The following is a 23,241-nucleotide window of genomic DNA, read 5'->3' as shown; positions in this document are numbered from 1 at the left end:
TGTCATCCATTAGATTCATCTTGGTCTAGTTGTTGCTTTAGACTTAGAATGTGAATAGTTAGATGCAAATCTGCTTTCCTTCAAGGCGAATTGGAGGAATAAATTTATATGGAGCAGCTAGGAGGCTTCATAGAGAAAGGCAAAGAAGGCCTTGTTTGTAGGTTGAAGAAGAATCTCTATAGGTTGAAACATGCACCTCAACAATGGTACACGAAATTTGATTCATTCATGTTGGAACATGGTTTTCAGAGTTTGGAAGCTGACCGTTGTGTCTATATCAAGAGGTATGATCAAGGAAAGTATATCATATTATTGTTATATGTGGATGACATGTTGATTGTTGGGCATGATAAGAATAAGATCAATAGGTTGAAGAAAAATTTGGGTAGCAAATTTGCAATGAAGGATTTGGGACTAGCTCAACGTATATTGGGCATGTGGATTATGTGTGATAGGAGAAACAAAAGGTTGTGGTTGTCACAAGAAAAATATATCAAGAAGGTGCTTGACAGGTTTAATATGAAGGATGCCAAGCCAGTTGGTACACCCCTTGCAGCCCACTTCAAGCTGAGTACTGAATTATGTCCTAGTGATGACAAGGAGAAAGAAGAGATGAGAAAGATTCCTTATGCTTCAACAGTTGGCAGTTTGATGTATGCCATGGTATGCACACGACCAGACATTGCATATTCAGTGGGAGTAGTGAGTAGGTTCCTTGCCAATCTAGGCAAACAACATTAGCAAGCAGTAAAATGGATTTTGAGGTATCTCAAGGGTAATAGTCATTATTGTTTATGTTTTGGCCATGATGACACTGTGCTTCAAGGATTTACAGATGTAGATATGGTTGGAGATATGGACACTAGAAAGTCCACTATAGGTTATTTGTATACATTTGCAGGTGCAACAGTATCTTGGGTGTTAAGGCTACAAAGAATAGTACCCCTATCTACAACAGAAGCATAGTACATAGCTACAATAGACGCTTGTAAAGAGATGTTGTGGATGCAACAATTCCTAGGAGAGATAGGAATAAAGCAGGACAAGTATGTGTTATATTGTGATAGTCAAAGTACCATCCACTTGGCGAAAAATCCAACATTTCATTCAAAAACCAAGCACATCGACTTAAGGTACCATTGGATCCGGCATGTGTTGGAGGAAGAACAATTATCCTTGGAAATGATCCATATAGATAGGAACCCTGCTAATATGCTCACTAAGATTCTACCACAAAATAAACATGAGTTATGTAGGGGCATGGTAGGACTCGATGTGACTTGATTCATGACCCTTATTTGGCTTCAAGTGGGAGAATGTTAAGTTTGAAGCCAAACTTCATGTAGGATTCTAGATCCTTCTACACCGTCATTAGTTTATAGATCTCCATCTAAACCACATGCAGGATTCTAGATCCTTCTACACCGCCATTAGTTTCTAGATCTCCATTTAAATCACATGCAGGATTCTAGATCCTTCTTCAGCCTCTATGAATTTGTAATTTCTCTGGCAAAGGAATGCAAGCCAAGGTCCAAGCCTGTTACGTAATGCAAAGTGATTTCTATTCTCTAGTGATTGTTTTATCTATTCCACTGTTTCTGATTGATTAATCTTGTTGTTTCTCCATTTGTCTGTCTATGAAATTATTCTTTGCTATTGCCGTCTGAATCTCTGGGTATAAATCTGCTGTGTGTTATGTATGCTCTGAACTAACAGGAATTAGATTCTCCAACATGTGAAACATTAGCTTTAGTTTAATATTTTCAAAAATATCTGGTGCCTCCAACTATCAAAGATTTACTCATCGTGAAAATTTTATTATTAACCAAGTGACAGTGAAGGAGAAATGAGATATGGACAACATAACGTGTTGTTCAAACAAAGAAGACAATGAAAAAAAACATGCCTGTATTCTCAATGCTGTGTTGCTTTTTTCTTTGTTGCAGCAAGAAAAAAGCTCATTTTCAGCAAATGAGTTGTTCCTTATTTCAGTGTCTTTTTAAACTTGTTTGGTCCGGCCCTATGAACTTGTTCTATCGACACGGAAGGGACAATGTCAAGAAAACCTCTACGCAAAAGAAGGGCAGTTTGAGCAAGTGTCAACCTTGAAGCACACTCGATTCTTGATTTTTGCCATTCATGGGCTGTTAGTTATTGATTAGAGGAGTTGTTGTGAAAGTTCGTAATGTTGTACCTTTTCACTTACTTGTATAATATCATGGGTTATTTGAATATTGTTGTGTTGAAGGGTCCAAAGATTTGGTTCAAAAATTGTAACCGTTAGGTTAATACTATATAGATAATAATTTTTTATTGGAAAATTACTAATTTCTATCAATTTGTTTAATTAAATCATAAGATTCCAAGCATGATTCTCATGAAAATTGACAAATTCAAATAACAGAAATCTCAAATAAGATATACAAATTTTTAGTCAATGAAATATTAATAATATTTTTTTAATTAAATTAAAAAATACTTTAAATATTTATAAAGTTAAACAATATAACTTGTTATGGTCAATGTTAAACTAATAGTGGTCAAGAGACAAATCTATTGCTATAGACTTGTCTCAGTATAAACTAATAAGTACTATTAGATTGACAATTAAAGTATGATTGGATTGACAATTAAAATGCATGTGCACTTGCAGAGACTAATAAGTACTATTGGATTGACAATTAAAGTGACTAATAAGTACTATTGGATTGACAATTAAAGTGACTAATAAGTACTATTGGATTGACAATTAAAGTATGATTGGATTGCCAATTAAAATGCATGTGGGCTAGCAGAGACTAATAAGTATTATTGGATTGGAAATTAAAATACATATTGTCTACTAAGGCCATTTTTTTAATGGTGGAAATGTATTCAACAACATCAAGACCCTATGGGGCACCAAAAACACTGAAGTTTAATAACTATAACCTATAATTTGTTTTTAAATCTTACAAGAATTTCCATCCCATTATTTTTCAAGCAAAGTTATGAACTGGTAAAACTATGGCATTAAAATGCATGTACGTTGGCTGAGACTAATATGTACCATTGGATTGGGAATTTAAATACATATGCAGCCCTTTTGAGGTGAGCCAGTAAAATAAATGTAATTAATAATTTTGTTCAATAGCATCATATTTGGTTAAGCTTATTTATGACGCCATAGGCCCATTAATATTAATATAGTTGGGCTATATATGCCCACGGTTAAATTTGTACTTGTTTAAATCTAATGATCATACATATACAATTCTAAATGAGCCTATGGTATGGGAAATACTGGTTGCCATCATATTTAGCATGCTTGATGCTTTTTATTGGTTTTTCCAAATATTGAACATTAATGATGGTAAATTTTAGAATAGGTGAGAAATACTATATATTTCAAACCGTTAATTTTATTCATGTTTATTAAAATTTCAAAATATTATGAAATTTACGATGGATATAAGGCTGGTTCAAAAGTTCACTTTATTTGTGAGTAAAGCAAACCTTTAATACATAGATTTTTAGATTGTTATACCAAAAGTAGTTAACTTCAATGATGTAATCAAATTTTCAAATTAGTACCAAATTTATAATCTACATAAAAATCACACACTACAAACTTTACAATCTAAATAAATCTCACACACTACCTTTCAATAGAATCAAGCATAGTTTACATAATTTAAAAAACCTCGTCACACATAACATGGTTGTTCTTATTTTGGATGAATCACAACCAAGAATCAAGTCGCTTTCAACCCTGTGAACACTATTTTTGATGTCAGGAGGTTGATTGGTCGGCGTTTCTCCGATTCCTCTGTCTAAGCTGATAAGAGCCTTTGGCCTTTTTCTATTGTTTGCAAATTCAATGATAACCCCTTGATCCAATTAACTTTTAAGGGAGAAGAGAAAAACTTTTTGGCCGAGGAAATCTCTTCAATGGTATTGCTTAACATGAAAGAAATCACCCAAACATACCTGGGTTATCAGCCGACTCCTTACCTCTCAACTAACTCGCCAAAGACCTAGTTGATGCCTCTAAAAACGAAAGGTTACTGTGTAATTTCTGGCAGGATATATGTTGTTGGAGGCTCTCTGAGGAGAGAGGTTATTGTGTAATTCCTGGCAGGACTTATGTTGCTGTAGAATAAGTTACATTCAATATTTCTAAATGATCATAATATCCATCCATGGATTTCCCTCATAATCCCAATGGAAAGGCTATCAATATCAATCTTGGAACCACTTACAGCTGTGTGGGTGTTTGGGATGGTTACCATGACAGAGTGGATATCATTCCCAATGATCAGGGCAATTGGATTACTCCTTTCATGGTTGCCTTCACAGAAAACGAATGCCTCATCGGAGACCCTGCCAAGAATCAAGTCGCTTTCAACCCTGTGAACATTGTTTTTCATGTCAAGAGGTTGATTGGCAAGCGTTTCTCTGGTTCCTCTATCCAAGATGATAAAATCCTTTGGCCCTTTTCTATTTCTTTTGAATCCAATGATAACCCCTTGATCCAAGTAACTTTTAAGGGAGAAGAGAAAACCTTTATGGCCGACAAAATATCTTCAATGCTATTGCTTAAAATGAAATAAATCGCCCAAGCATACCTGGGTTGTCAAGTGAATAAAGTTGTCATTACCATTCCCGCTTATTATAACAATTCACAGAGGCAAGCCACTAAGTACTTAAAGCAAATAATGAGGGAAATGGAGATTCTCTGAAGCACGAATTCTCCACAAATCGTGCAGTGTTATGGCATATTTGATCAAGGAGGAGAGATCTCATTTGTGTTGGAGTAAATGTATGATGGTACTCTTCTGCAGGTTCTTCAAGCCCACAAGAAAATCCGAGAACACTATTTAGATGAGGTTTCCAAGTTGGTGCTCAAGGGCTTGCATTACCTGCACCAGAACAAAATTGTTCACTGTGATATAAAGCCCTCCAATTTGTTGATCAACAAGAGAAGAGAACAATAATCTTGTGACCTATCTCCCCTCCTTCAGTCTCTTCTCTGGGTTTCTTATGCATAATATAAGTAATTTTCTCAATGAATATGTAAGGAAATCTCTTTTGTGGCCTTTGTCATTAAACACTTTTTCCAGGCGGGGACCAATATACAATTTTTTGCTTAATGTATTGAGTTATGATATGTTACTTTTTTTTTAATTCTTCCAACAAGCTTTGCATATCATTGCAGTTAACTTGCTTAGATATAATGAAACTCTGGTGTCTTTTCTTAGAAATAGTTGTAATAGTTTTCTGGACTTACTAGGTGGTAACATAAAACATTATGTTGTCAAACTCAGCAAGTGGTAACATGAAAGATTATGTTGTCTACAATCCAATGCAGCTAGATGGAGTTCAGTCAAGCAGAGAAGTAGACTTATAGCCTTAATCAATGTGAAAATCAAATAAAATGACAATATTGGTATAGAATCTATAAATCAATTCCAAAGACCAGGCGATGCCTCTAAAAACGAAAGGTTACTGTGTAATTTCTGGTAGGATTTATGTTGTTGGAGGCTCTCTGAGGAGAGATGCTTGCAGGGAAGCCATTGTTCATGCTGAGGAATATGTTCCTGACCTTGATTTATGGAGACTAATTGCAAATATGCATAGAAAGATATATGGCTGCCTGGGTGCTACTGTGGATGGGATTTTTTATGTAATCAGAGGGCTTAAGTTTAGTAAAAAGAAAGGTTTCTCATAAAAATCTTGTCTGACAAATTGTCCTTAGTAAAATCCTGAGATTTTGGCATTTCTTATTACTACATTCGTGAAACTAGACGAAATGAGTTTGTTTTTCATGCACATCTAAAGAACATATAAATATATGAAAGAGGTTCAATAGTTGTTCATCATAGTAAAAACCCAATTAATCCCTTGTTCTATTGACATGGGTGCACTTCCTATTGAGCATATAACACAAATAAAGGGTTTTCCATCTGCAATTAAAGGGTTTTGCAATTTGTAACTAAAAATGTTACTCTGTCTTCTACTTTGAATTTGTCATAGATTTTAGCTTCTAATATGCATACTTCAATCTATCTATTGCATAAAAAAAAAAGTCTTTCAAATAATTTCTTAAAATTTACAGGTCAAACTATCTAAGTGTTAAATCTCATGTATTGCTATAAACTTGAAAACGGTTTCGTGATAAGTACTTCAAAAACTTCCTTATATGAAATGATTAATCTGAAAAATATTGTCAAGTTTGCTCTTCCAACTGATGAAACGTTCAGTGTAACCTAGTACTCGAGTTCAAAATATGTAAGGTTTATACCTCCAACTTAATTTGAGATTTACATCATGGAGAATAAGTTACGTTCAATCTTGCTAAATGATCACAATATCCATCCATGGATTTCCATCATAATCCCAATGGTAAGGCTATCGACATCAATCTTGGAACCACTTACAACTATGTGGGTGTTTGGGATGGTTATCATAACAAAGTGGATATCATTCCCAATGATTAGGGCAATCGAATTACTCCTTCCATGGTTGCCTTCAGAAAAAATGAACGACTCATCAGAGAGCCTGCCAAGAATCAAGTAGCTTCCTACAATCACTATTTTTGATGCCAAGAGGTTGAGTGGTAGGTGTTTCTCTGATTCCTCTGTCCAAGCTGATAAGAGCCTTTGGCCCTTTTCTATTGTTTGTGAATCCAATTATAACCCCTTGATCCAAGTAACATTTAAGGGAGAAGAGAAAACCTTTGTGGTAGAGGAAATATATTCAATGGTACTACTTAACATGATATAAATCACCCAAGCATACCTGGGTTGTCAAGTGAATAAATCTTTCATTACAATTCCCTCTTATTATAACAATTCGCAGAGCAAGCCACTAAATACTAAAAGAAAATAATGAGGGAAATGGAGATTCTCCGAAGGGAAAATTCTCCACAAATCGTGTAGTGTTATGGGATATTCGATCGAGGAGGAGAGATCTATTTGCATTGGAGTACATGGACGGTGGTACCCTTGCACAGGTTCTTCAATCCCACAAGAAAATCTGAGAACACTTTTGGCTGAGGCTACCAGGCAGGTGCTCAAGGGCTTGCATTACCTGCACTAGAACAAAATTGTTCATCGTGATATAAAGCCCTCCAATTTGATGACAAAGAAGAGAAGAGAACAACAATCTTGTGACCTGTCTCCCCTCTTGCAATCTCTTCTTTAGGTTTCCTATGCATAATTTGGGTAATTTTCTCAATGAATCTGTAAGGAAATCTCTTTTGTGGCCTTTCGATATTATTTCACAAGGTTGGTTTTGTTTTTTCTTAGAACCAGTTCATAGGATAAGGACTTCCATTAAGCACAAATGTTGTCACTGTATTTTCATGGAATTTTCATTAATAAGCCTCCATGGCCGTGGATCTGATACACTTTCCATCGTTACTTCTTCCATTGCATTGTATTTATGTTCTTACAATTGTAACTTTTTATTAGTTGATGTATGCAGAGGATGGATTGGCTTGCATTCTTGTTCTTTAGTGTCCAATAATAGATAAGATTTATTTCAAAGACCAATTTGTTTGGACCATGGAATCACCATTTTTATGTATGTCCTTCATTATCTAAGCATAAATGGAATTTGTTTAACTTTACACCATGAATTCACAATTGTTGTCACTACTCAACTCATTTAGTTCACAGTCTTTAATATCTGCTCTTATTTTTTCAAACTTTGTAACTCTCAGGATGTTATATTCAAGTTGTTTTGATGGCTTAGTTGTTGCTATAGGGAAGCCATGCAAACAATTCAAGTGCAAATGATTTTCCTGATCATCAAAGGAACTTAATACATGTCCTACAAATTGTGTTCACCCATTCAATGATTTTCTTACTAACTTGATAAATATTCAATCATCGAAAAGAAAAATCTTGTCTGACAAACTGTCCTTAATAAAATCCTGAGATTTTGGCATTTCTTATTACTACATTCGTGAAAGTAGATGAAATGAGTTTGTTTTTCATGCACATCAGTAGAGCATATAAATATATGAAAGAGGTTCAACAGTTGTTTAGCATAGTAAAATCCCAATTATTCCCTTGTTCTATTTACCTGGGTGCACTGCCTATTAAGCAAATAGCATAGATAAAGCATTTTGCATCAGTAATTACAACATTTGGTTTTTCATTTAACACTTTTTCCAAGAAGCTCTATTGCAGTTAACTTGCCTAGATATAATGAAACTCTGTTGTCTTTTCTTAGAAATAGTTGTAATAGTTTTCCAGACTTAACAAGTGGTAACATGAAACATTATGTTGTCAACAATCCAATGCATCTAGATGGAGTTCAGTCAAGCAGAGAAGTACACTTATAGCCTTAATCAATGTGAAAATAAGATAAAACAACAGTATTGGTATAGAATCTATAAATCAATTCCAAAGACCAGGAAAATACTCTGAAAAAAAAAAAGGTTACTGTGTAATTTCTGGCAGGATTTATGTTGTCGGAGTCTCTCTGAGAAGAGATTCTTGCAAGGAAGCCATTTTTCATGCAGAGGAATATGTTCATGACCTTGATTTATGGAGACCCATTGTAAATATGCCTAGAAAGAGATATGGGTGCCTTATGCTTATGCAGGCTCTATGGATTCCTATGACCCCAAGACTAATACTTGGCTCAAGACCAAGGCCCTGCCAATGGGGGGTTGTGTGATTGCTTGTGCAGTGATGGGATCATATATTTATATTTTCTCAAGTCATGCAGTTGAATTTTCTTTCTGGGGATATGATACCAGGAATGATTCATGGAGTCAGATTAAGCCTCCTCCTATTCCATCTCCTTTAAGGATGGACAATGTGCTAAAATTCTCCTGTGTTACAATGGGTACATGTGTTTATATTTTGCAAGTTGGAGGTTGCATTGATGATTTGCTTAGGAGAAGTGAAAGGTGTGTTAGAGGCCTGAAAGAAGGGTTGGTGTTGATCTATGATTCTAAGTTGCATGAATGGGCTAGAGGACCTGATTTTCCTCTTGTTAAGAATGGTGTTGTCTGTGCTACGGTGGAGTGTTAGTTCATTCCATAACTCAAGGTTCATATTAACCATGGCACCTAATTATTTCTCTTCAATGGCAAGTTGAATATGTTGATTTCTTCTGTATTACCAGTTTGAAACTGTAATAGCATTCTCATATATGAGCTCTATGAAGGATGCCCATTCTCTTCTTTGGGTTTCTTATGCATAATCTGAGTAATTTTCTCAATGAATCTGTAAGGAAATCTCTTCGGTGGCCTTTCGATCTTATTTCACAAGGTGGTTATGTTTTTTGTTAGAACCAGTTCATAGGATAAGGACTTCCATCAAGCCTAAATGTTGTCACTGTATTTTCATGGAATTTTCGTTGTTAAGCCTCCATGGTCGTGGATCTGATACATTTTCCATCATTGCTTCTTCCTCTGCATTGTATTTCTGTTCTTACGGTTGTAACTTTTTCCATTGACCTGGGTGCACTGCCTATTAAACAGATAGTACAAATAAATTAGAAATTCAAGTATATAATTAAAAATATGGAAATATGGAAACCTGCAATGAATTCTCATCAAACTCATGTGTTTTCACAGTTGTTGGCGTGAGATTAAAGAGCACTAAGCTTAGATTTGACCAAGCATGAGAATGGGTTTTGGGAAGCAGAGAATGGATACATCGAAAATAACGGAGAGATATCGTAGGTTTCTAAAGTGTTAAGCAGATAAATATAGAGTCAATGAACCATGACCCATCTAAAAATAGAAAAGTTTCACCTAGCACTTGGCCTTCATATCTTCAAAATATTCTAATACCCTTGTAGTTCATGGTGAAAACAAACATGAAGTACACAATCCAAGAAGTGTGCTTCGTCATGGAATGGTGGTAATGCTTTGACATTGGAAATGGAATCATGTAGATGCTTTATAATAAAGCAACAACTCACTTGTCAACATGTTCACCTTAAGGAAAAAACAAGAATTAGTGGTAGTTTATGGCACAATGGAATAGAAGCTCTAACCCATTACTCTTAATTTGCATCTAGAAAATAGTTGTGTTAGCAACCTTGGAAACTATTGCATATCTCTCACCACTTGCACACAAATTCTAGCTCTGCTCTGTAAGAAATTAGAATGGAAACAGATCGATCAAAGTACAAACCTAAGACTATGAAAATGATAGAGACATGATAAACCTCAAACAAGAATAAGGTAAAATAAGAGGATATTGAACCATTAAAATAAGTAAAATGAAAAATGATAGACCCCAAAATATTCTAGCTAAGGCAAGAGAGAGAGAGGGTAAGATCAACAAACAAAACCAACACGGAGTGGTCACTAGTGAGAATAGGCAGGCTTAGCGATTTTCGCAATGCCCAATAGAGAGCGGAAGGCCACAAAACATGTGGTTCAGAAATTCGAAGGCCACAATCCTCACACTTGCTCTGATACCATGTTGAACAAAAAAAAATAGATCAAAATTTTTGATAATGTTCTAAGTAAAAAATTATTGGGTTGTGCAGTGGATGACATTTGGAAGAGGTACAGTCCACTGTGAAATGCCAGCAAGCAAAAGGGTCGAGATTGGCTTGCAAATTTGGGTAAATCTTTCATCAAAAGACAAAATGTAAGTACCTTTGTTTCTAACCAGATCATTTATTTAAGATTCTCGATTTCTAATTCAGTTACTGACATACAAGGCATTGGTTGTCTTTTTTGTATAGGATTGAAACTACATATCAAGAATTGGAAGGTAAAGACATAAGAATTTGAAGGTAAAGACATATCAAAGGTTGAGAAAGATGGTGCTAGAGCAGTTGTCATAGCTGGATAAGCTTTGGGCATTAAGTCCCCTGTATACATCCGATCTCTGACAATGTTCTTGGATTTTATAATGAAGCCAAGAGCTGGTGTTCATCAACCTGTTCCAGAGGACTGGAATGCATTTTCCCATGTTTCAGAAGGTGAGGCAATTTTTGGAGATCTTATAATAAAACACCCCCCACCCATAGTTGGAGGTGGACCCTCTTTACCCTTCCTTTTGATGTGGCATGCTTTTTGTTCTCAACCACCTAATTATTTCAAGTTACTTATTGGGAGGGGGGCTTGATTGAGTATTCCAGGAAGGGACTAGAGCCAGGGAGAAGGCTATTCGTAGTTAACAATTAGGTGCTTAATTAGGTGCCATGAATATGGTTCAGTTAACAATTTTGTGATACACAGAGGTGGTCTATAAATTCATGGGAGGATAGGTTCTTTTGGCTGCCATTATAAAGGATGAACGTAGAGAGCTTATCTTTGAACTGTAAATTATGGATAAAGAGCAGAGCATGTGGGAGAATAATGAGTTATGAGCAATAGTGAGGGATCTGGAGTTGTAGGATTGGAAATAGAGAGGACTTCAGGCTCATGGTAAGGCGCAAAATACAAAGGTGGACCGAGAGAAGTAAACTGTTGCTCATCGGTGAATAAGGATTTAGAGGTAGTTTTTCATTATAACACCTTACAATTAGTAGTAGTTTGTAAGGGCTTTGGAAGAGAGTGGTCTCTCAGCTCTGTTTCTCTAGGGCTTTCCCTGTCGTGTGTGTGTTCCATCTGGATTACCTGTTGCAGGGCATTCCTTGAGGATTTCATGGTGAAGGGTCTCGTGTCCTAGTTTCTATCCTCTATTGAGGATGCACAAGGTGTCTATAACCTTCTCCTTATTTCTCTTGAACCGTGGCTCTCATTCTGGAACTGCATTTTTCAGCATGGTTTGGTTGGCAAAGTTTGGGGCTCTGAGCATAGACATGGAAAATACAGAGGCATTGGAATTCAACAAGACTTTAAGGAGATACAAGGAGTATATTCAGTCTAACTGGACTTCATTGTTCTCTTTGTCTCTCAACGTGCATCTATAGTGAATTTTTTGATTCAACAAAAGCAAAGGCTTGACAATTTGGATGTCTAATACAGTGTGTTGCAGAATTTGGCACTCATCTTTGAAAGGAATCCCTCTCCTTAGCATCAAACAACAAAGTCTCAGTTAATTATGCTTGAGGTGACTTCAATGTAGAAGAGATGGTTCACCAGCTAAAAGCACTGGGGGATATCAAATATGATCTTTATGTTCTAGCTTTGAATGACCTTTTGCTTTCTAATTTTTATACCACGACTCTTATCGAATCTATGCTTTACAACGTTTCCTGCACCATTTGGTGCAAATGCTAGTTAACATACAATCAATAATTTGTAGAGAAGCGAATCAGGGCCATACCTAATTCTTTATAGATGTTTGAAGAGAAAAACAACTTTAGTTTTTATCAAGAGTATAAGGTTTAGCATCTAGGACCTTATATATATATATATATATATGTATGAAAAAGTGAAACAAAATGGTGAAAATTGTGTTCAATATTCTTGTATATAAATTGTGTGTAAAAAAATTATGTGATTATCAAAAAAATAACCAAATATATAAATTTGTATCTAAATTAAGTTATTAATAATTTATAAATAAATACTATATTTAAAAATAATAAAAAATAATAAAAATATATTTATACTACTTTTAAATAGACTAATTAATCTTCAAAACAATTCTGGTACCATATTAACCTGCCCAAGATTACTAGCCACAACTATAATATATTTTCCATTACTAAATTTTGGCAATTTTAAATGATATATTTGCAAATAAATATATGAGATGTCTTATCTCGTATATTTTCCTAAAATTAATATTTCATATTCGTACCATATTTTTTTGGAAAAATCAAAGGTTTTTCTCAATTTAAATAAACTGTGCAGTGGGGCAATGGGGCAATGTTTATAAAGGTATCTTATCTCTTATGTTTTCCTTAAAAATATATTCAAATAAGTTGTCCATGAATTCAACGGAATATTTGCCACCCTGATAGTGAAAGTTGTGATGTCATAGCTGCAGCATAGAAGAACAACGCCAGTTTTAATTTGTTTGCTACTTCATGTTTTAGGCCAATATAATCGGAGGGCCATATTGTGACACGTGTGTCGAAGGATCGTTTAGGTTTGAAAAGAGTAATGAAAAACTCGACCCAGTTTTGGACGGGGATGAAGGAAATAATCATCAAAGTAAGTCATAAAAGAATTTGCAGAAATGAAACAGTGTGAATGCCCACCTGTTATTTAGCAATATGAATTCCATTTTATTTTAATTCTGAAGTACATTTTCCATTTTCCTAACAATGAATCACTTATAGTAACAATATGAAATCCATTTTCTTTTAATTCTTAAAGTATATTTTCTATTTTCTTTTGAGGAATCAAGAGTTGCGGATGCAGCAAGACAGAGAAAGACAAAAGTTTAATGTTCTTGAAGTAGTAGTTATTTTTTTTAATATTATTGAATAGTTAAATAAGATTATCATATGTGACATCAACAATAAATGAATGTAGTGAGACTAAATTAAATTGGACTAAGTGAAATATAATTAGGATACTTAGATGGACGGTTTTGATACCTAGATTTTCCAACACCCCCCTTAATTACAAAAATATAAAAATTTAATTAAAGTGTCCACTGGTCTATGTCTCACCTACGCTTACAATTTAAAAAAAAAGTTACAATTTCCTTTTTTTCTTCAAAAAGTTACAATTTCCTTTTTTTTATTCATTTGCTTCCAGATCATATAGCCTCTAAATTGTTTCAACATTTTCTTTTTGTTGTATCTTTGAAACCTTAGTTTCTTCATTTGCTTGTGTAGGTCTTCCATCGTTCCAAGTTGTTTAAGCATGTCTTCTACTTCTTCAAAAAATGACTTGTATGTGAGCTGCTACATCTATGTTTCACCTACACTTAATATGTGGGTTGCTACGTCTATGTCTCACCTACACTTACAATTTTAAAAAAAGTTACAATTTCTTTGTTTTTTTTTTCCTTTGCTTCCAGATCATGTAGCCTCTAAATTGTTTCAACATTTTCTTTTTGTTGTATCTTTGAAACTTTAGTTTCTTGATTTGCTGGTGTAGGTCTTCCATCGTTCGAGGTTGTTTAAGCATGTCGTGTACTTCTTCAAAAAATGACTTGTATGTGGGCTGCTACCACATACTATCTTTTGTAGTGCATTTTTTCATTATCAATTTGTTGTAACATAAGATGAGAATGCAATTTTATCTCTTCAAAACTCCAAAATTTCATTGATGTGTTCATCATACATGATGCCTTCAACATTCATTTTTGCATCTTCTATGTAGACCTCATCTAAACATGGTGTTGCAAGCCATGCCTCAAGGAAATTTAACTCTTCTTCACAATTGTCTTGTTTACCTGCACATTGAAAATCAATGATAAGTGTAAAAACATTTGTATAACCATATTGATATTGTTCCTTTTACTTTGCAATGAGAGCTTTTTCTTTGTGGGCTTCCTTTTTTGCCTTTTCCTTTGTCTCTTCGACTTATTTATTAACTTGTGCTGGTTGTCTTCCACCTCGTTTTCAGACTCAAGTGGGCTTCACTTAACGAATAACATTATTTCGATATGATGTTTATGATGTTTTATGATGTTTTTGTTGCATCATCTGCAACCATTCATCATTAGATAACAAATATTCATTAAATTTAACATCAACAAATTGAATTGCTAGATTAACCATAACGCTGGATGGAATCACCGAATTGTCATAGGAAGCTCTGTTGCTGAAATCACCAAATTGTCATAGCATATCGTGTTGTTAGAATCATCAAATTGTCATCTGCAAGATTTGTTGCTAGATTTACCAAATCGTCATCCACTTGCGGCTGTGTGTAGTGGGATTCACTAGCATCTATGTGCTCCTTCTTTGCTTCTTCTACAAATTCTTCACAAACTTCGTCCACTTGTGACTGAACACAGTTGGATTCAACAAACTTTTCAATGCACACCAAAACAACTCTCAAAGGGTATCTAAGGCTTCCTTGATTGTTTTGGCATTTGAAATGAGGGGATAAATGTTGTCATCTACAGATTCTTTTATGCATTTTAATGTAAAGGCAACATGTTTCGTCTTCACTTTCAATTTTTCAAAAAAACTTCATACATGGCTAGTTGCTACTTAAACTTTCTTAGTCTCTTGCCTTTTCCATAATAATTTCTATGCTTCTAGATACAAATAGATCTACAATTTTTTTAACACTTTCAAAAAAAATCTATCTTTACCCCAAAAAAAATATTAAACACCCTCTTTGTTTAGGATAGAACCTTTCTTAAAATAATTCCACCACACTTTGGGTTTAAAGTAATTACATGATTTTACCTTTAATCACCATTAAAATGTTTCATAAATCATTGTATGAAGCCACACTTCGTTTCCACCATGAAGCATTTCATATAAAATCTTTTCCAAAATCGAAAAATACTATAGGGTAAAAATTATGGACGAAAAACCATGAGATAAATTAATTTTTATCGGAAAATAATATGCATTCTATAATTTCCTGTGCTCGGCTTTCCGTGCATCGTGTACCGACGCACCTGTCAATAACTCAGTCTGCGTTAGTGTTCTGGAAAGTGTTTGAGGGTAACGCGGCCAGTACAAAGGTAGTACAGATGCTGGCGTTACTGCCGCTCGTTTTTTTTCGATTGTGTGCTTCTCACGCAAATATCTTGTTGCTGCTAGTCCACATGTTACGTTACCTAACCAATCTCGTTACAAATCCACAATTCGGATCTACTTTCACATATACTCTATGTCACGTTTTAAATGATCCTCTCCGATTTCAACAGAGATTAGTAAAGATGACAGATAGCGACTTGTCCTTCTGCATGACCAGTTTGTCTGATGACAGATAGCGACTTGTCCTTCTGCATGACCAGTTTGTCCACACTTCTCTGCTGCTCTCTTTTGGGGTTTTATGCAGGGAAAGCTCTGATACTATGACAGAGTGAAAAAAAAAAGTGGAGTAAAGGTTATTTTTTTTATATTGTCAAACAAATAAATAAGATTATATAGGAGATATTAATAATAAATAATTGTGAGAAATGAATTAAGAAATTTAAATGAATAATTTAAAAATATAATATGTTGTTGGAATTGTTAAGAGTGAAGTCAAATTCATGTAGGATTTATATCCTTCTACACCGTCATCAGTTTCTAGTTCTTCTTTTAAATCACATGCATGATTCTAAATTCTTTTACACCGCCATTAGTTTTTAAATCACATTCAGGATTCTAGATCCTTCTTCAGCTTTTATAAATTTCTAATTTCTCTGGCCAAGGAATGCAAGCCAAGGTCCACGCCTGTTACATAATGCAAAGTGATTTCTATTCTCCAGTGTTTGTTTTATTTATTCTGCTGTTTTTGATTGAGTAATCTTGTTGTTTCTCCATTTGTCTGTCTCTGAAATTATTCTTTACTATTGCCATCTAAATCTATGAGTATAAATCTGCTATCTGTTATGTATGCTCTGAACCAACAACTAGTATTAGAGCTAGGGTTGAATATCCATTGTGCAAGCCGCTTAGTTCCATCGCCTTACTCAGGCAGCATTCATTAAAACATTGGCTGTTACCTCTGGCGTTGTTGAAGGATCTGTCAAGGAAATCGGAAATCACTGTAAAGAAGAGAGTGCGGGAAAAGGATCTATTCAAGAAACAACTGAGGAACTAGCTGAGGAACATTAAGATAGTTGTTGTAAGAAATAAAAAAAGCCGCGGGCATATGGTGAAACTTACCATAAAGCCTGAAACGTGGAGTGCGTAAGTGCTTTACACGGAGTTACGTAATTTTTTTTTCAAGCTTGCACGTATACAAACCAACATATGTATGTGTGAAATGTGAAAATATTAAAACATTATATATGTTTTTATATTTACATAATTATATGTTGGAATTTTGAAAAGTATGTTTTAAAAAGAAGCAAGAATTTTGAAAACCTTATTTTAAAAGGAGGAAGGTCATTATTACTAAATTTTAAAGAGTGATAATTAAGGTTTTATTTTTAAGTGGAGTTTTTGGGCATAATATATTGAAAATGGAGATAGCAGTTACAGATATGGGGAAGTTGAGCGGGGCTAATTTTTCCCTATGGAAATCATAGATGGAGGATATACTGATTTTGAAGGATAAGTATTTGCAGATTGAGGGCACAACAAAGAAACCCTCATCGATGACAAATGAAGAATGGAATAAGCTAGATAGAAAGGTGATTGAAACAATCCGCCAATATCTAGCAAAGAATGTGTATTTCAATGTGTGCGGAGAAAAGACGGCTGAAAGATTATGGAAGAAGCTCCATAATCTATATGAGAAGAACACGGCATCAAACAAAGTGTTCTTGATGAAGAAGCTTTATAATCTCAAAATGAAGGAGGGTGCTTCAGTCGCTGAGCACTTGAATGCATTTAATATTATTATTAATTAGCTTGCCTCTGTTAAAATCATTTTAGATGATGAAATTAGAGCTATTTTTCTAATGTGTTCTATGCCAGACAGCTGGGAAAATTTAATTGTAGCTATAAGCACTTTAACAACTGCAGGGATCTTAAAGTTTGATGATATCAGTAGCAGTTTAATGAATGAGGAACTGCAATGCAAGTCAATTACGGAAAATGAGGGAGGAGAAGCTCTAGCTCTAGCTGATTGTGGTAGGAGAATGGATCGAGGCCGACAAGGGCGATCAAGATCGAGAGGCCGATCAAAATCAAGGAGAGGAAGGATCATCTGCTTTCATTGTGGCAAACTCGGGCACATGAAGAAAGAATGTCTTTTTTTTTGCTTGTTAAGACTAACCTACGCACTCACGGGGATTTGAACCGGTGACCTATCGCAAGGAGTGCCTTAACAACGCACCCATTCACCGTCAATCCAAAGCCCCGTGGGCACATGAAGAAAGAATGTCGATTTTGGAAGAAATGACAAAAGGATCAAAGACCATCTAATACAAATCACAAGTCATCCAGCACAAATGAAGGTGAGACTATTGTTGTAGCCATAGATGGTGATGTGTTGTTTACTGTTTCAGTAGAGGATACATGTGTATATACATCTAGCAGTAGCTTTGATTGGATCCTTGACTCTGGGGCATCTCACCATGTAACCCCATGCAAAGATAGTTTTGTTTCATATAATCTTGGTGATTATGGTAGAGTGCATTTGGGGAATAATCATTTTTGCAGTATTGTTGGAGCGAGAGATGTTTAGATCAAGATGGAAGATGGACAAGATATATTGTTGAAACAGGTTAGGCATGTACTAGAAATGTGCATGAGTTTAATTTCTATGGGACGACTGGATAATGAAGGCTATTCCACAAGCTTTAGAAAAGGAGGTTGGAAAATTAGCAAAGGAGCATTGATCGTGGCCAAAGGAACCAAGATAGGAATATTATACAAATTGAAGACACTAATAGGAAAATAAGATTTGGTTACATTCAGAAAAGAAGGAAATTCAACATATCTATGGCATAAGCATTTGGGTCACATGAGCGAGAAGAGTTTAAAAATCCTTGTTGGTAAAAATTTATTGCCAAGTTTGAAATCCTACAATCTTGATCTTTGTGAGCATTGTATATATGGTAGATAAAAAATGGTTTCATTCCTTAGAGGTGGCCATGACAAAAGAAAAATGTGTTAGAATTGGTACACTCAGATGTGTTTGGGCCTGTTAACATCAAATCATTAGGATGAGCATCATATTTTGTAACATTTATAGATGATGCATCTAAGAAGGTTTGGGCATATCCTATGAAAAATAAAAGTGAAGTGTTTGGAATATTTCAAAATTTTCATGTTGTTGTTGAAAGAGAGACTAACAAATTGCTCAAGTGTTTAAGAACAGAGAATGGTGGAGAATATTGCCCAAATGTATTTAAAGAATATTGTAACAGGTTCGACATAAAGCATGAGAAAAGTTGAGAAAATTGTGCCTGGTACTCCTCAACGGAATGGTGTCATAGAAAAGATGAATCGCATCATTATGGAAAAGGTGTGAAGTATGTTGTCCAATTCCGGTTTGGAGAAGAATTTTTGGGTTGAACCAGTCAAGACCGCTTGCTACTTCATAAATAGATCTCCAACTACAACTTTGGATGGTGGTATCCCTGAAGAAGTTTGGACTGGTAAGAATTTGAATTATTCTCACTTGAAAATATTTGGATGTGAAGCATTTGTACATATTTGGATGTGAAGCATTTGTACATATTCCCAAAGAAAATAGAACTAAGCTAAATGATAAATCTATGAAATGCATTTTTTGGGATATGCGGATGAAGATTTTGGTTATCTTTTATAGGATCCAGTCACACATAAAATTATTAGAAGCAGGGATGTTATATTTAATGAGTTAGAAATGTTCAAGAGGACTGTAGGTGAGTTGGAGGTCAAGAAGGTTATTGATAGGTTTGAAGAGCAGCAAGAAAACATACCACCAATACAAGAAAATGAACAACAAATTCAGGAGCATGAAGAACAACAAGTGGAAAATGATGAACAACAAGAAGAAAGAATCTTGTAGGAACCTTTCCTGGAGATTCAACCTGATAATGCTCCACCACAGCTGGTTCGCAGATCTTATAGGCCTCAACAAAGGTATCCTCCTTCAAACTATATTTTGTTGACTGATGAAGGTGAGCCTAATTGTTTTCAAGAAGCCTGTAAAGTTGAGCACAATGAAGAATGGAAGAAAGCAATGGAAGAAGAAATGAACTCTTTGCTGGAAAATAAAACATGGGAGTTGATAAACCTCCCAAAAGGTAGAAAGGCTCTACAAAACAAATGGGTTTACAGGATTAAGCATGAAGGTGACGAAAAGAAGGAGAGGTATAAAGCAAAGTTGGTGGTGAAAGGTTTTGCCCAAAGGAAGGTATTGACTTCACTGAAATTTTCTCACTTGTTGTTAAAATGTCATCCATTAGAGTCATTCTTGGTCTAGTTTCCGATTTAGACTTAGAATGTGAATAGTTAGATGTAAAATCTGCTTTCCTTCATGGTCAATTGGAGGAATAAATTTATATGGAGCAGCTAGAAGGCTTCATAGAAAAAGGAAAAGAAGGCCTTGTTTGTAGGTTGAAGAAGAGTCTCTATAGGTTGAAACATGCACCTCAACAATGGTACATGAAATTTGATTCATTCATGTTGGAACATGGTTTTCAGAGATTGGAAGCTGATAATTGTGTCTATATTAAGAGGTATGATCAAGGAAAGTATATCATATTATTGTTATATGTGGATGACATGTTGATTGTTGGGCATTATAAGAATAAGATTAATAGGTTGAAGAAAGATTTGGGTAGAAAATTTCCAATGAAGGATTTGGGACCAGCACAATAGATATTTGGCATGCGGATTATGTGTGACATGAAAAAAAAAAGGTTGTGGTTGTCACAAGAAAAATATATCAAGAAGGTGCTTGACAGGTTTAATATGAAGGATGCCAAGCCAGTTGGTACACCCCTTGCAGCCCACTTCAAGTTGAGTACTGAATTATGTCCTAGTGATGACAAGGAGAAAGAAGAGATGAGCAAGATTCCTTATGCTTCAGCAATTGGCAGTTTAATGTATGCCATGGTATGCACACGACCAGACATTGCATATTCAGTGGGAGTAGTGAGTAGGTTCCTTGCCAATCTAGGCAAACAACATTGGCAAGTAGTAGATATAGATATGGCTGGAGATATGGACACTAGAAAGTCCACTACAAGTTATTTGTATACATTTGCAGGGGCAACAGTATTTTGGCTGTCAAGGCTACAAAGAATAGTAGCCCTCTCTACAAGTGCTTGAAGGATTTATAGATGTAGATATGGCTGGAGATATGGACACTAGAAAGTCCACTACAAGTTATTTGTATACATTTGCAGGGGCAACAGTATTTTGGCTGTCAAGGCTACAAAGAATAGTAGCCCTCTCTATAACAGATGCAGAGTACATAGCTGCAACAAAAGCTTGTAAAGAGATGTTGTGGATGCATCAATTCCTAGGAGAGATAGGAATAAAGCAGGACAAGTATGTGTTATATTTTGATAGTCAAAGTACCATCCACTTGGCGAAAAACCCAGCGTTTCATTCAAAAACCAAGAACATTGACTTAAGGTACCATTAAATCTGGCATGTGTTGGAGGAAAAATAGTTATCCTTGGAAAAGATCCATACAGATAGGAACCCTGCTGATATGCTTACTAAGATTCTACCACGAAATAAACATGAGTTATGTAGGGACATGGTAGGACTCGGTGTGATTTGATTCATGATTCTTATTTGACATCAAGTGGGAGAATGTTAAGTGTGAAGCCAAATTCATGCAGGATTCTAGATCCTTCTATACCGCCATTAGTTTCTAGATCTCCATCTAAATCACATGCAGGATTCTAGATCCTTCTACACTGCCATTAGTTTCTAGATCTCCATTTAAATTACGTGCAAGATTCTAGATCCTTCTTCAGCATCTATAAATTTGTAATTTCTCTGGCAAAGGAATGCAAGCCAAGGTCCTAACCTGTTACGTAATGCAAAGTGATTTCTATTCTTCAGTAATTGTTTTATCTATTCTGCTGTTTCTGATTGAATAATCTTGTTGTTTCTCTATTTGTCTGTCTCTGAAATTATTCTCTGCAATTGCCATCTCAATCTCTGAATATAAATCTGTTGTGTGTTATGTATGCTCTGAATTAACAAGAATTAGATTCTCCAACATCTGAAACATTAGCTTTAGTTTAATATTTTCAAAAATATCTCGTGCCTCCAACTATCAAAGATTTACTCATCGTGAACAACATAACATGTTGTTAAAATAGAGAAGACAATGAAAAAACACATCCCTGTTTTCTCAATGCCTTGTTTCTTTTCTCTTTGTTGCAGCAAGAAAAAAAGCTCATTTTTCAGCAAATGAGTTGTTCCTTATTTCAGTGTCTTTTTATACTTGTTCGGTCCGGCCCTATGAACTTGTTGTATCGACAGGGAAGGGACAATGCTAAGAAAACCTTTACGCAGAAGAAGGGCAGTTTGAGCAAGTGTCAACCTTGAAGCACACCCGATTCTTGATTTTTGCCATTCGTGGGCTGTTAGTTACTGATTAGAGGAGTTGTTGTGAAAGTTGGTAATGTTGTACCTTTTCACTTACTTGTACAATATCATGGGTTTTTTTGAATATTGTTGTGTTGAAGGGTCTAAAGATTTGGTTCAAAAATTATAAAGGTTAAGTTAATACTATGCAAATAATAATTTTTTATTGGAAACACATTAATTTCTATCCATTTGTTTAATTAAATTATAAGATTCCAAGCATGATTCTCATAAAAATTGGCAAATTCAAATATTAGAAATCTCAAGCATAGTTTACATAATTTAAAAACCCTCGTCACACATAACATAGTTGTTTTGGACATTCAAATTGTTATATTACAGACTGTTCTCACATCTTGGCACCCTTTGTACTCCTCTCTTTCTCTTGCATCTGTAAACAACTTTTGTAGATACAACCTTTTTGTAGTTTTAGCTTGCATCTCTCTTTTATTCTCTCTCTCATACTCTTGCACACAGAGTTTCTTGGAGCACTCTTGGAGGATTGTTGCATACTTTGGATTTGTTGAAAGAAGGAAAGCACAAAAGGATAGCGGGACTAACAACTATAGTGAGTTTGCTTTGCAAGTACCAAGTGGCATGTATGATTTCCTTTCTAATTTTGGCATGAATGTGGTTGTTTCGTTATGATCTATCATTGGAATGGATGATTTCCTGGATTCACAAAGGTTTTTCCTAACCTTTCTATTTCCTAGATAACCATGGTGTCGTGGGTTTTCCCATTTATTTTCTGATTGCTACTCATGTTACTTATGGTTGTGGGTTGAGCTACTATTTATTAGAGTCTTGGTTGGAAAAATGTTGTCGAATCCCTAGAACAAATTGGGTTGAGTTACTAGTCCTCGAAGCCTTCGTTGGACAAATGATCTAGATTCCTTGGTGGGTTGAGTTACTAGTCCTGGAGCCTTGGTTGGACAAATGCTTTGGAGCCTTGCGACATTTGTGGGATGAGTTACTAGTCCTGGAGTCGGGTTAGAACAAACACTCTGAAGTCCTTGACAACTTGGGTAGAGACCCATTTTTGATGTTAGTGATGTCTGACCATGAGGTGGAATCATTGTTTGAGGGTTGAGGTGGTTTGGCCTCTGGAAGCCCTGATTTGATTTTGTTTGGTTTATTCCATGAGATCCCACATTCATGCTTGGAATATGGCATGAGGGTGATTGTCTAAAAGAGATATTTGTTTCAGCCCAATCTATGGTTAAGAGGTATGTGGAAGTCCCTTACTTGGTTGGATTTTGCATA

General features: G+C 35.2%; 3 pseudogenes; all 3 read left to right on the top strand.

Annotated features, from left to right (window-relative positions):
- The first annotated feature begins 4,181 nt into the window (after nt 1–4,181).
- On the top strand, nt 4,182–4,721 carry LOC149150966 (heat shock 70 kDa protein 1-like; annotated as a pseudogene).
- A 743-nt stretch (nt 4,722–5,464) lies between these two features.
- On the top strand, nt 5,465–9,029 carry LOC149150964 (F-box/kelch-repeat protein At5g26960 pseudogene; annotated as a pseudogene).
- On the top strand, nt 6,360–6,860 carry LOC149150965 (heat shock 70 kDa protein 2-like; annotated as a pseudogene).
- Nucleotides 9,030–23,241: the final 14,212 nt, after the last annotated feature.

The sequence above is a fragment of the Pinus tabuliformis genome, chromosome 9 (assembly GCF_031772625.1).
Source record: "Pinus tabuliformis cultivar Carrire ecotype Pingquan chromosome 9, CPIR1, whole genome shotgun sequence".
Classification (NCBI taxonomy): domain Eukaryota; kingdom Viridiplantae; phylum Streptophyta; class Pinopsida; order Pinales; family Pinaceae; genus Pinus; species Pinus tabuliformis.
This window is presented reverse-complemented; position numbering and strand designations above follow the sequence as displayed.